Source organism: Rhinolophus sinicus, chromosome 1, assembly GCF_057876585.1.
Source record: "Rhinolophus sinicus isolate RSI-liver-muscle chromosome 1, RSI-T2T, whole genome shotgun sequence".
NCBI lineage: Eukaryota > Metazoa > Chordata > Mammalia > Chiroptera > Rhinolophidae > Rhinolophus > Rhinolophus sinicus.
Window position 1 is genome coordinate 188900870 of NC_142501.1, and position 14059 is coordinate 188914928.

General features: G+C 41.5%; 1 long non-coding RNA gene across 1 annotated transcript; it reads left to right on the forward strand.

The window, feature by feature from the left end:
* The first annotated feature begins 9596 nt into the window (after positions 1-9596).
* LOC148759314 (uncharacterized) lies at positions 9597-13094 on the forward strand. The gene is made up of 3 exons (XR_016018044.1): positions 9597-10555; positions 10695-10822; positions 13006-13094. It is a non-coding gene; the product is annotated as an uncharacterized LOC148759314 (long non-coding RNA).
* The last annotated feature ends 965 nt before the right edge of the window (positions 13095-14059 follow it).

Consider the following 14059-nt stretch of genomic DNA (forward strand, 5'->3'; position numbering starts at 1 on the left):
CCCAAACTGTAACTATTCCTCAATCGTCAGCCTGCCTATCGGATTTTGAACTTGCCAAGCCAATTCTTTAAAATCTCTCTCTCTCTCTCTCTCTCTCTCTCTCTCTCTCTCTCTCTCTCTCAGGTAAAGAAATGAGGCTACTAAGAGAAAGTGATTTGCCCAGGATCTAACAGCGAGTAGGTGGCAGGGCCATGAGCATAACCCAAAGTTTGTGGACTGAGCCACTTTGCTTTACCACACTAGCCAGCCCTTGGCATTTTTGGCTGTCAGTGATATTGAACAGGTCTCAACAGCAGCCCCTCTGGAATCTGTCTTTGACCCAGAACTTCCCCCCTGTCAGAGTGATCCTAGGCGGCGACCTGGTGTCTGCCTGGAAGCCTGACACGCCTGACCCTCTCTGGTAAACCCAGGCATGATTCTTTACTGGCTAAGCCTCAACTTCCTCTTCTGCAAAAGGAGAGTAAACCACTTCACCAGCTTCTGAAGATTAAATATGAGCATATAGAGCAGATCTATCTCTGCCTGCACACAGTAGGCAGTCAAATGCAGATGTCTTCCCCTTCCCAGCATGCTCTTAAATGGACAGAAATGACACCAGTTCACTACAGATGGATCGCAGACACTCCTGACTCCTCACGGAGTAAGTCCTTCTGCATGCCACCTGTATTAGGCTGGTAGGGTTGTCATAACAGGATACCACAGGCTGATGGCTTAAACCATAGAAATTTATTTCTCACAGTTCTAAAGGCTGGAAGTCTGAGATCAAGGCGCCAGCAGGTATGGTTTCTTCTGAGGCCTCTCTCTCCTTGGCTTGTACCTAGTGGCGTTCTCGCAGTGTCCTCACATAGTCTTTTCTAGGTGCACACCCCTGATGTCTCTTTGTGTGTCAAATTTCATCTTTTTATAAAGATACCAATCAGATTGGATTAGTAGGGCCCACCCTAATGGCCTCATTTTAACTTAGTCACCTCTTTAAAAGACCCTATCTCCAAATACGAGGTGTGATCAAAACATACAGTGACTGCTGCTGCCAAGTGCCATCCAACAGAAAGGAAGGGGTCTTCAATACAGGAAGCAGCGCGTCGAAGCTTAGTAACGGTGTGTGGCAAGTTTCAACTTGTTCTGTGCAGTCAGTCGAGTGTGAGCTACAGTTGAGAGAAGGGGTGTTTTAAAGTGTGCTGTAAATTACAGATCATGAACAATGCATTAACATGAAATGGGTAAATGGTTTCATCCTCTATCATGACAATGCTCTGTGTCACACATTGCTTCTTGGTATGGCAATTTCTGTCAGACAAAAACATTACAGTGTGTCCTCACCCACTTTATTCACTGGATCTGGTACCGTGCAACTTCTGGCTCTTCCCTGAAGTCAAAATGACCATGAAAAGTAAATGTTTTGAATCGATTCAGGACATGGAGGCAACCTTAACAGTGCAACTAAAGACACTCATGAAAGAGGACTTCCAGAACTGCTTCAGAAAGTGGCAAGAACGATGGGAGAAATGTGTTAGAAGCAAGAGAGTGTGTGTTGAGAGGGATAAATGACAATGTGTCTTTTACTGCAATAAATTTTTTTTCTATTGCATTTACCTAATTTTTTGATCACACCTCGTATAGTCACATTCTGAAATACTGAGGGTTAGGGCTTCAATATATGAATTTTGAAGGGACACAATCCCTGCCTTAATCCCATCTTACTCCAGGTGTCAGCAACCTGCTGCTCAGGGCCACCCTTCATATCTTTCACTATTGAGATTTATGCACAGGACCTTTTCTGCCTGGTTCAAACTCCCTCAAACTTTCTGCCAGTTTGGCATGATTTCTTCAGAATTATACTAAGAGACTAACTAAGCTGATCAGAAATTAAAGACAAGAAATTCACTCAAGTTCTCTGAACTTGTTTTTGTCCAATGGAAAGCAACCAGAACAAGTGTCAGGCACATAGAAATCACTTCATATTCTTAGTCTGTGAACTGCACCCCCTATCTCCACCACCACTACCACCACCACCACCAAACACACGCACACACGCACGCACACACACACAGCCTACTAGAAAAATCCTTCGGGAGCAGGGAGGCAGTTTGAAGTATACTTCAAACAAGAATTACATGTATATGTACATGTATATGTGTTTGTATATATGTATGTGACAGCCACTGCTCTGGATTTCAGTGACTTTTGCATTCTTTAAATTGGCTCCTATTTGTTTCAGTTACTCTATGACAGGGCTGCCCCTGCTCATGCCATGGATCCTAGCCTGTCCCTTTTATTGCGCTTTAGGTTTCCTCCCCCCACTCCCAACATCATAAGACCTCAAGAGAGACTCTGGCTGGGTTGGTCACCGTCCAATGTGGAACACCCCTACTGGCAAGAGGTTTCAAGCCAAAATGTCTTCATAGACCACAAGTCTTCCGGGTATTTAACCTACTTCTGGTTGCCTTTCGCTGAGGCACTAATACTGGGTCCAATCTGGGATGCTTAGGGAAGTAGAGTCTCATGATACAAGAAGAGTGACTTATTGCAGGAACCCAAGTGACCCATGTCCTAAGAAGAGGGTGTAGAAAGGCAGGTATCAGACTTCGTGGGTCTTTTCAGGGTTCTCAGAGGCCCATTGTGAAGTCATATATCATGTCAGCAGAGTAGCCACCATGTTGGCAAATCTCACTTCCTCTGGCTGGTAGCCTGCTCCAAGATATGCATGATTCATTTTAGAGAACAAATGGATTTTCCAGCTCCAAGAATTAAATTTTACAAAACTAGATAAAACGTGGACCTCTGTTTTATTTTTTTATGTCATTTGAAATCATTTAATGAAGATATAAAACCAAATTACTAAAGAGTAAAGTGTGTGCAAAGGGGATAATTTGATATTCTAAAGGAAAAACAAATCTATAGGGAAAAGACATTCAGAGTCTGAGACGTTGTCTCCACCACCAACCCTCTTTTCCTTTTTGTTTTTTAAAAAGCATTTAGATACAGTTCAGACTTCTAGTTGAACTTAAAGCATAAAAGGAACAGGAAATCAATGGGAATCACGTCGTAATGAAAGCTGTTCTAAAATAGTCCAAGAATCCAGAAGGGACTCATTCTGTATTGGATTTCTGAAACTCAGCAGAAAGGACCCGAGCTTGTAACCCAGCGATTGATGGCACCATCAGCAGCACAGCCATTCCTTCTCTCCCGTGAAGGCTGAGACAAATCCTGCCTCCTTCAATAAGCTCTCAATCACATTCATGAAGTCAAGACTTCACATGGGGCATGATTCTAACCCTAATAGTTACTCCAGGTAGAACTGATTCACATGATGTGGGATCTTGGCAGCAGTTGAATTACTTTCAGGTAATGATGCAAACCTCAGAGAGGGGTCCATTTTGGCATTGCTGGCCATTATGTGCAATAATTAATATGACTGTGGGCTGTTTTACAAACTCTTTGATTCCCCTCTCTGTATTAATATTTGGGGCTTGTCTTCTGAAACTATTGTTCCGATCAAATTTCCTTCCCCTCATTTTCCTCTGTAGGGCAGGGCATATTCCTGAGAACACAAGTATCTTCATTTATCGGTAAAAACAGTATCTTCTGGAAACCTTTTGCAGAGATAAAGAGAAGAGGGACTTAGTTGCTTTCTTTGTCATCCTTCTCTTGTCTCCTTCTTTCCGTGCCTGCGTGTTGTTTATTTTTGTTGCCTTTCCCACTTTGTGTAATTTTAGGACTGTTCAAAATGAAATCAAGTTTCTGAGCACCGAGGCAAAGACTTTAGCCAATATTAATATAACTTGTGTTTGTTGATTGCTTACTCTGTGCCAAGAATTGATGTAAGTGCTTTACTTGTCTTATTTGATCTCATCAAAATAACTGTATGATTTCCATTTTACAGATAATAGTACAAAAGTTTATACAGATTAGGCATCTTGTCCATGGTAGTAAAGCCAGTAAGTGATGGCACAGGGAATGAAACCACGGTGGTCTCTGACCCCTTAGTGGGAGGGTTCCTATACCAACTTCTGCTGAAATCTGCTAGTTGTGCAAATACCTCCTCTCTCTCTCAAAATAACAGTCATGCCTGCAACGGATATCCTGCAACGTACATATGTTGAGGGCTTATTTTTTGCCTGGACCATGTTGCAGGGCACAAGACACAGCCCCTGGCCGCAAGGCATCATGTCTTTCTGGAGGTAATTACAGTAGCGTGAGATAACTGCTATGGTGGAAAATTGCAGAAAATGTCTTTTATAATAAAGTCAATGAAGTAGGTCGGAGGGATGTGATGTATGCCTGAAAAATCCCAGTTAATTTCAGCCACTGGATTACTTCCTACGAAAGTCTGAAGAAAAGCCAAGGGGTATTACATAGATGATACCCTCACTACCGTTAAACATTAGCAATCATTGACTATATCCTGCCGTCAAATGAAAAGCCTATGGGTCCTGGAATCACATAGACCTGGCTTCAAGTTTCTGCTGGGTCCCTTATTAGCTGTGTGACCTTAAGCAATTTACTCAAACTCTCTGAACTTCTGTTTCCTCACCTATAGAAACATGTAATAACAGATCTTACCTCCTCTGGTTGTTTAGACCAGGAGTCAGCAAACTTTTTCTTAAAGAGACAAATAATAAATATTTTAGTTTTTGCTGACCACGCTGTGTCTGTCACAACTCAACACTGCCATTGTAACACAAAAGCAGCCATGGACAATATTTAAATGAAAAGGTGTGTCTCTGTGCTAATAACACTTTGTTTATAAAAACAGATGGGCTGCACCCTGGTATAGAACATCAAATGAAATGTTAAAAGGAAACCCCAATATATAAAGGGTCTGTGGTATATTGTATGGATTCCATCATTGTTCATTGTCCTTCCTTCTTGCAACTGATTTCATTAGACTGATGGGTCAGGGAGATGCATTCAGACACTGTATCTCTCTTGAGGGGCTCATAGTCCAGTTGAGGAGACAAAACATAGGAAATATAGAGATAGAGATCAATACAATTTTGCAAGTGCCAATTGTGAAGGAAACAGAGTAAACCATAAAGTTATAGGAACTGAGTGAAAGGAATAGCTGCCACAGGAGAATTGTTTATAGTTAAGTGAGGAAAGAAGAAAGAACTTCCAGGTAGGGAGTCCAAAGAAGGGAGGTTCCTGTAAGTATTTTCAGAAAAAAATGGAGTGGAACTTTTTCTCTGGAAAAGAGGTGGTGCATATGAGGTGTGAATGGAGGTCAAGTTTAGGTGGGGTGGTAGCGGGGCTGAATGTCAGGTTCCGGAGTTTACATCTTATTCCCTAGATGTCAATCAATGTGCTACAGAGGGCTTTTGAAGAGAACAGAGAAGGCTCCCAGCAGATATTTGCTGAATGAATGAATACATTTGAATGAACTTGCATGGTGATTGGGCAGAATGTGGCAGCCAAAAGATCAGGGGATAAGGATTCAGACCAGGGTGATGGAAGTTAGTTGGCCAGAAAGGCACTGTGAGGGAAGAACTGCTAAGATGTGATGACTAAACTACGGTTAACAAAGATGACTAGAGAGGATGCTGAAGTTTAAGTCGGTGGCCAAGAGAACAGTGTTGCTGGCAATAGAATAAGGGATGTCAGGAAGGCAACTTTTTGGAAGGAACATCATGAATTAAGTCTTACATACCTGAAGAACATCCAAGTTTTCTTGATTAGTACAATAAGATGGGCTCAAGAAAGAGATGGAATCTGGAAGCGGAGATTTATGAAGTATTAGCCTCATAAAGTGATGGCCCATGAGAATGGATGAAATCTTGATTCTGGATGAGACCAAAAGATCAAAATAACAACCTGGTATAGGGACAGAGTCAGACACAGGGCTCTCCTTAGAAACCCCGAAACATCTCCCTAGTTCATCCCGAATATTATGGCAATAGAAGCTCTGAGAGATTGGCAAGGTCCCGCAGCATTTTTTTTTTTTTTTTTTTTAATCTAAAAGCAAAGATCAGGGAAAAAATTAGATAAACCCTGGGATTCTGACATCCAGAAACTACTTCCGTATAATCCTAAACAAAAGACACTGAATGTGAACTCCTGAACTATTTGAGGTCTGATGTGTAGGCCTAGTATAATTTTATTGAGTTCAGCTAATATAAGATATAGAAATGTGTCACCAATAATAATGATAAAACATTTCTAACATTCTCAGCACTTTTCCAGATGCGGTTAATTCAATCATTACTTAACAAAGGTGCTTCCAGATATAGATTCTAATTTGTTGCTTTGTTAAATAAATACAGTTTTATGGCAAATCTTGAACAACTCTCGGTAGGTCTCAAGAGGATCTATTTCTCTTCTCTTACACCCCCCTTACTTTTCTTGCTACTCATGTGAGGAAGGGAATTCCCCTTGACTAGAAAGAGAAGTGTTCCACGGACCAAGCGCAAGAGAAATGGACCCTTCTGGAACAGAGTTGTCATTCTATTTTCTCTAAGTAACATCAGGACAGAGTTATCCAGAGGCATTACAATCTTCCTTGTTGTTAGACACCAACTCCCTGTTAAATTGGTGAGTTATAGAGAAAGTGCTACCATCTAAACTAGTTTTTGAAGGGGGTTGTGCATTTTTTTGCTTGCTATGTACCTATTTTTTGAAGTCAATGAAATACATAGTACTTACGTCATTGTAAGGGCAACATTCTTTCTCAAGTAACAGTGAAAGAATCACAGATTTGTAAATCTAGCTTCAGAGCTTGCCAAATTCATATTTCTAATTTTTTTAAAAAAAGAGAAAACTCAGAACCAGCGAGGCTGAATGACAGAAACTGATTCAGCACCTAAGCTGGAAAACCAGGTCTAGAATCCCTGGAGCCCTGGCTCCCAGGCCAGGACTTAAAGTATGTCTTTGTCTGAGATTTACTTTGGCCCTCCATCGGTGGATTCTCATTCTGTTGTGGGAATTTGTAAAGAACATTTAAGCAACTACCACCAGAAACAGTAAAGATGGAGGACTTAGGTTGAGAATGCATCCACCACCCCCATCTCCTAACAACTCTTTTTAAGGGTTGGGACAGCATTAGAAAGCCCTGTTAGAGAACTGGTGACTTCACGGGGTGTTGGGGCAGAAATCCTAAGGAGACCAGGCATAATCCCTTTCACTGGGAACACCAGGGGACCTGACAGCCAGCCCTGAAATCTTAATATTTAAAGCAGTTGTCTGCAGACATAATGTCCTTAGTTTGATCAAAGGGCCTGACTACAAAATCCCCGGGAACAGGAAGGCTGACAAGGGGGGAAGGGCCCTTTGTCCTCCATGCCTGGAGGCCTGGAATCCGGATGCCTTAGGGGGTGGGGCTGCTGGCCATTCGGGAAAGGACTGAGGCCCCGCCTGTCCCCTGCATTCTTCCTGCCCTCTGCTGGTCCCCACACCAGAAGATTTGTCAGGGCCCTGCCCACTCCCCACTCTCAGTCTCCTATCAGTTTTCTTCAGCATATTCATAAAAAAAAAAAAAAAAAAATGTTCCCAGCCTCATAGGCTTTGCTTGAACTTTTGTTGTTTAATTCTGAAATCAGAAAAGGTAAGCACCCGGATTTAACTCTTTGAGACTTTATCCCACCATGTGGTTTCCTAAACAAATATTTCATGTATCATTCAGGTCACATTCTTGACCTTGTTGTTTCAGGTGCCTGATAATTTGGGGCTAATGACAGTCTGGCGAGCACACTGGTCACCGTTCTCCCATCCTGTAGGCTCCCTGCTTCCTCCTGTCCCCCAGCAACTTTTTCTGGGCTCATTTTTTCCTGGCCTCCTCCCATGAATTGCTTTTCCCCTGCAGCCTTTCTTTATCAAAGTGTCTACTCTGGAGGCTTATACTTCAGACTCCTGCCCCTGGTGCACTTGGCCCATTCATTATTTAATTTTTTTCCCCCAATCGCCTGCCTGTCAGGCAACATCTGCGAACTGTGACTGTTTTCATTTTTAAAAGTCTCCAAATACAGATTGCAGCCTTGTAGGTAAGTTTCTTTTAAAATTATAATGCTCCCTAGTGCATGTGCACCCATACAAGTTAGAAAAATGTGCTTTGGACCCACCCACATTCTTAGAAGCACAGAATCTCAGTGATGAAGGGCTTTATGCACTGCTTTCAGGCCTTACCAGCAACGCTGCTGCTAATGCTCACTCCCCTGCATTGCAGGTGGTCAGGAAGGGTATCCAGTCAGTCAAACAAATACATAGAGACAGAGAGAGTAACTTCTAGAGGCTTTTCAGCTGGTTGGAGGCACTTTAGAGATCCAGGTTAGTTGAGGGGAGTGCATCATAAAATGAGGGAACACTATCTGATAGTAACTAACGTGTAGTCGTGAAGTCAAGCATTCAGAATAGTCAGGAAAGAGCACAGACCCGGTCTCTGAGGATGCATGACATTGGGATTCAGGACCATTCTTCCTTTGACCTTTTCTCTAATTCCTGTACTTAATATTGTGTGGGCCAAGTTCTGTCCTCCCAAAATTTATATGTTGAAGTCCTAAGACCCAGTATTTCAGAATGTGACTATATTTGGAGACAGGATCTTTAAAGAGGTAATTAAGTGACAACGAGGTGATTAGGGTGGTCCCTAATCCACCGTAACTGGTATCCTCATAAGAAGAGGAAATGTGGATGCAGACATGTACAGAGAGCATCCACAATCCATGGAGAGAAGCCTCAGATGAAATGGATCCTGCCGACACCTTGGTCTCAGTCTTCTGGCTTCCAGAACTGTAAGGAAATAAAATTCTGTTCTTTAAGCCACCCAGTCCGTGATACTTTGTTATGGCTGCCCCAGTGAACGAATACAAACATTGATATTTCAAGGTCACATTAGTTCTAGATGGACAATGAAATTAATCAGAGAGCAATTTCTGGACAGGAAGTCGTTATTCTGTCCCTGTGTGGGTTTCCAAGCACTTAGTTCTTGTTTGTTGACAAGCAGTAGATATTCAGCACGTGTTCATTGGCACCCACTTCATGACGGTCACCGTGCTAAACCAATAAACAGAGACTCGGAAGTCAATGGCTGCCTCTAGGTTCTAGATGAAATTCGTATCTCAAACTGGCAACAGATACATGTTTTTTTCGCCTATTTTTTATTTTATTTTATTAAATTTATTGGGGTGACAATTGTTAGTAAAATTACATAGATTTCAGGTGTACAATTCTGTATTACATCATCTATAAATCCCATTGTGTGTTCATCACCCAGAGTCAGTTCTCCTTCCATCACCATATATTTGATCCCCCTTACCCTCATCTCCCACCCTCCACCCCCCACCCCCCTAACCCTCTGGCAACCACCAAACCATTGACTGTGTCTATGAGTTTCACAACAGATACATGTTGATGATGGGTTCTCAAGACAATCTCCTCCCTAGGATCTAATGGCTACATTGTAATAAGACTTTACTTCTTTGGTTACTAGACTGATTCCTAGAGTGTTGGGTTTACACGGGTCAAAAAAGTTGAACTGAATGCAATGCAGTATGCTGGATTGCATCCTGGAACAGAAAAAGGACATTAGTAAAAAAAAAAAAACTGATGAAATCCAAATGAAGTTGTTCGGTTAATAGTAATGTATTAATTTAATATTAATTTCTTAGTTTGCCAAGTGTACCATGACCGTGTAACATGTTAACATGATGGGAAGCGGGGTGGAAATACACAGAAATAGTTTATAAAATCTTTGCAACTTCTCTATAAATCTATAATCATTCCAAAATAAAAAGTTTATTTAAAAAATGTTTGAATATTGGCAATTTTACTAATAGATTAAAGCCCATAAGCATTGGATACAAAGCAGGCTGACTCATACCGCAGCAGGATTTCTGTTTGAAATTTAAGTATGTTTTAGCTATAGATGATTTATTAACTATTATATTTGTACTTTGGCAGTCCAGACTCTGGATACCTGGCCAGTCTAGGTAAGAGTGAAAACTAACTGAGCTGACCCTCAAATGGAGAGTGACCCCAATGACCATTACTGAGGGACAGTCTTGAATGAAACCTGCTGACGGAGCTTCTCTCTCTCTCTCTTTCTCTCTCTCTCTCTCTCGCTCTCTCTCTCTCTCTCTCTCCTGATTGGACAAGGTTAAACTCAGTTTCTTGAGGACCCTGTGCTATTAGAATGACTGAACCCCTGTGCCCTTCTTCGAAATCCGTGGACACCAAACATGGCCTCATTCCAAGAGAAATGATCGCTTTCAACCCCTGCGTCAGCTGAGGCTCCCTCCTTGTTTCCCCACCAGGTCATGAGAAGACAGAAGGAGTGTGCTATGTCCATTCTGGGGAGCTTGGAATCTCATTTACTGAAGAAGTACCTGCTTCCAGTTCTCCTCCTGGAACTAGAAAATTCATCTTTAATCAGAACAATATCACATGAGAGATTTATTTTGTTTGGCTGACAAGTGTTTCAAATTTTAAGAATTAGCTGCCATACTTCTAAATTGGGAAGCTTCACAAAAATATCTGGATATTTGCCTTCTCTTGAACGATCACAAGTTCTAGCAACAGAGACCTACGTTCCTACATGGAAACGATTGGCTGGAGCTGAGTAGCCACTGTACGTTTTCAAGGGGCCGTGTGCTCTCCATTTCCTGTAGCCCCACACAGCCCTTGCCATCCATTTGTGTTACTTGCCCACCAACTTTAAGCATTTGAATTTACAACCCTGGTCTAAATCCATGTCTTTCTAACTCCAGATCACGACCCCTTTGGGAGCCATGAAATCAGTGTAGTAAATAACCAGCACTAAAGAAGGAAGAGGAGAAGGAGGAGGAAGAAAAAGAAGAGGAAGAGCAGGACATAGAAACAGAATACATCGCCTGTGGTAAGGGTTAGTATTACTCTGTGAAAACTTTGTTTCAATTGTGTTTGTGTCTGCTTGCCCTGAGTTACAATGTAAAATATACTTTCTCCTGTGAGTTGCAATAAAAATGTTTCAATGCTAAGACTAATGAAAATTTAAATAATCCAAACTTTGTTAACTGGTTAGTTTGTCGTATCTGCTTACTGTTTTTTTTTTTTTTTTCCTTAAATTGCCTGGGGTGGGTTGGGATGAGGGTGGAGGGGGTATTGTTATAGAAGCATAACCACAGAATTTATAGAAACATAATATGGATCTTTATGAATGCTGTAGAAGATGTATAATAAAAAAATTAAAGCATCTAATGGCAATGAAAAAAGAGACAAATCTTGGTGTTTCTAAGACCTGTCATCCACCAGGTTGCATAGTTGTATGGTTTTAAGTTAGATTAGATTAAATAATAATTGGATTTATTTACATAGGCTATTTAAGGCAACTAATACTCTATACTAGATCAGCACTGTCCAATACTACTTTCTGTGATGATGAAAAAATTCTACATCTGCCTTGTTCCATATGGTAACCACTACTCACATGTGGCTCTTTAGTATCTGAAATGTAGGCGGTGCGACTGAGGACCTGGATTTTTAATTTTAATTTAAATTAATTTAAATTTAAGTAATCACATATGAGTAGTGGCTGCCACATTGGACAGCATAGCTCTAGACTCTGGAACTAGTGTCTTGAAAGAAGGACGACTCTGCTTCTTTCTTGTTTTCTGCACAAGAATGCCCATTGATTTGATAAAATTATTTTATTCGGGCACTGCACACCAAGGAGTGAGGAAAGCTAGCATCCAGTCTGCCTGGCACAGTTTACTTTTTTGGGGCCAGAATATTGCTAGGGAACAAGTGATCCAACTTCTAAATGTGGACCCTCTAAGTTCTTATCTCCACTGATATTTGGTTTTTCAAATTAAAAATTATTGGAGGCAGATTATGTGATTTTGAGTTATATGGATTAAAAACTATAATAACTATTATTTAATCATTATAATGGTAATAATAAAAGTAATAAAAACAGTAACAAGAATAGCAGGTGTTTATTAAGTGCCCACTGTGTACCTGGCACTGTGATGAATACATTGTATGCCTTATCACACTTATTCATATTAATCCTACTATAAAATAGGCGGTATTATCTATATTAGGAAACTGATGCTTGTGAAAGTTATGTAACTTATGAGGTCACTCACATAGTGAGTGAAAGAGCCTGAATGTGAATCCTAGTTCTAACAACAAACCCCTTACTCTCACCACTTTGTGCTCCTAGAGGATGCTAATCAGTTTCTTTTTCCATCAGCCCATTATTTCCTTGATAAACACTTGGCAAAGATGAATTATTAATGGCTCCTGTGATCTGAGGTGTGTACTCTCCACTGCAACCCCCCTTATCTTAGATACTGCTTTCACTACATTGTGAGAATGTGCCTGTGTTCTTCAATGGGACCTAACCATTTGTTTTTTTTTAAACTTTCGGGCCCCCTTCTTCCATAATATTAAAAATATCTTGCTCTGTTGGTCTGAAGACAAATACAGTAATATTTTATATGAAACCATTTTTTTCTACCAAAAAGTCCTTTTTTTCTGGTTTTAAAAGAAATTGAAAGATTTTCATGAGGCAGCAAAATGGTCCCCCAAAGATGGCCACATCCTAATCCCCAGAACCTGTGAATATGTTACTTTATGTGGCCAAAGGAACCTTGCACATGTGATTAATTTAAGAATCTTGAGATGAGAAGAATATCCTGGACTATCTGAGTGGGCCCAGTAGAATCCCAAAGGTCCTCAAAGGAGTGTCAGCAAAGGACATGTGAAGAAACAGAATGTCAGGGTGATGCAGCTGAGCAAGATTCAAGTGGCTTTGAAGACAGAGGGCCCCCGAGCTAAGGAAGGTGGGCAGCACCCGTGTGTAGTGAAGGAAAGACAGAAAGCCAGAGAATTCTCTTCACACTTCCAAAGAATCACAGGATTAAAAGTGGCTGTGAAAGAGACTTCAAGCTCAACTACTGAGTGTCCCCTCCTCCTCCGAAATAGTCACCCATCAATGTCTAGGAGCCCATTTTCCCCCAGAATGCTCAGCACCAATGAAATTGTTGGCTGGACCTGTTTGTTTTCACCAGTGTTTGTGATTCTGATGCTTTGCAGAAACTACATTTGGAAGAAAGTGAGCAGCATCTGAGGAAGGCGCCTGAATAAGAAGAGAAATAGAGACTGGAGAAGTAGAGATGCAAGTACGCGAACTGGCCTAAGATGCGGAGAAAGAGGGGAATGAGAGAGAGAGACAGAGAGAGAGAGAGAGAGAGAGAGAGAGAGAGAGAGAGAGAGAGAGAGAGAGACTGCAAAAATGAGAAGAGATGTTCACAGAAAAGAGGAAGGAAGGAAGGAAGGAAGGAAGGAAGGAAGGAAGGAAGGAAGGAAGGAAAGGAGGGAGGGAGGGAGGGAGGAAGGGAGGGAGGGAGGGAGGGAGGGAGGGAGGGAGGGAGGGAGGGAGGGAGGGAGGGAGGAAGGGATAGAGCTGGGATTCAGGAGGAAAGGTAGGAGAGGAAGAAAGATAAAAAGCATAGCTAGTAGTGGGCCTAAAAGTAAACTTCCTTTCTTTCCATAACTGATGCTGAGTACAGAGCAAAGCCTTACAGGTCGAGGCCATCTGTGGCCATCAATCCAAGACTCGTACTTCTCGCCATGGTCGGTGGGAGCTGCACACATGGGACCATGGCAGAATGCAGCCTAGAAATGCAGGGGCTCCCATATGGTCAGAGGCTGTGTTTTCCATGTTCCTTTTACACAAAGCTGCTATTGACATCAAAGTGGCTCCTTATGACCCATGATGTTCATGCCCAAGCTTAGAGGCCTCCATTGCCGTGTCAGGCCATTTTTGCAAGTATTCAAACCAGTTACCTTAAGGAGAATAGGTTCTATACCCAAATTTGTACATAATTTCTATGTTTGCTAGGATGAGGATTATTGTTTAGGTTAATGCCTATAGCCAGTTGCTTTCAGGTGACTTTTTCACCTCTTAATGTCACTTCATAAAGAAATTAGAAAAGGGAGACATTTCCTTTATATATATATGAATATAGAAGCATTTTGTGGGTAAATGCACACCACATACATATGTATTCATGTATACCCACATAATGCTTCCATATTCCATTTCTAGGAAACCAAGAACAGAGCATTGCAGGGTATTTTTCAATAA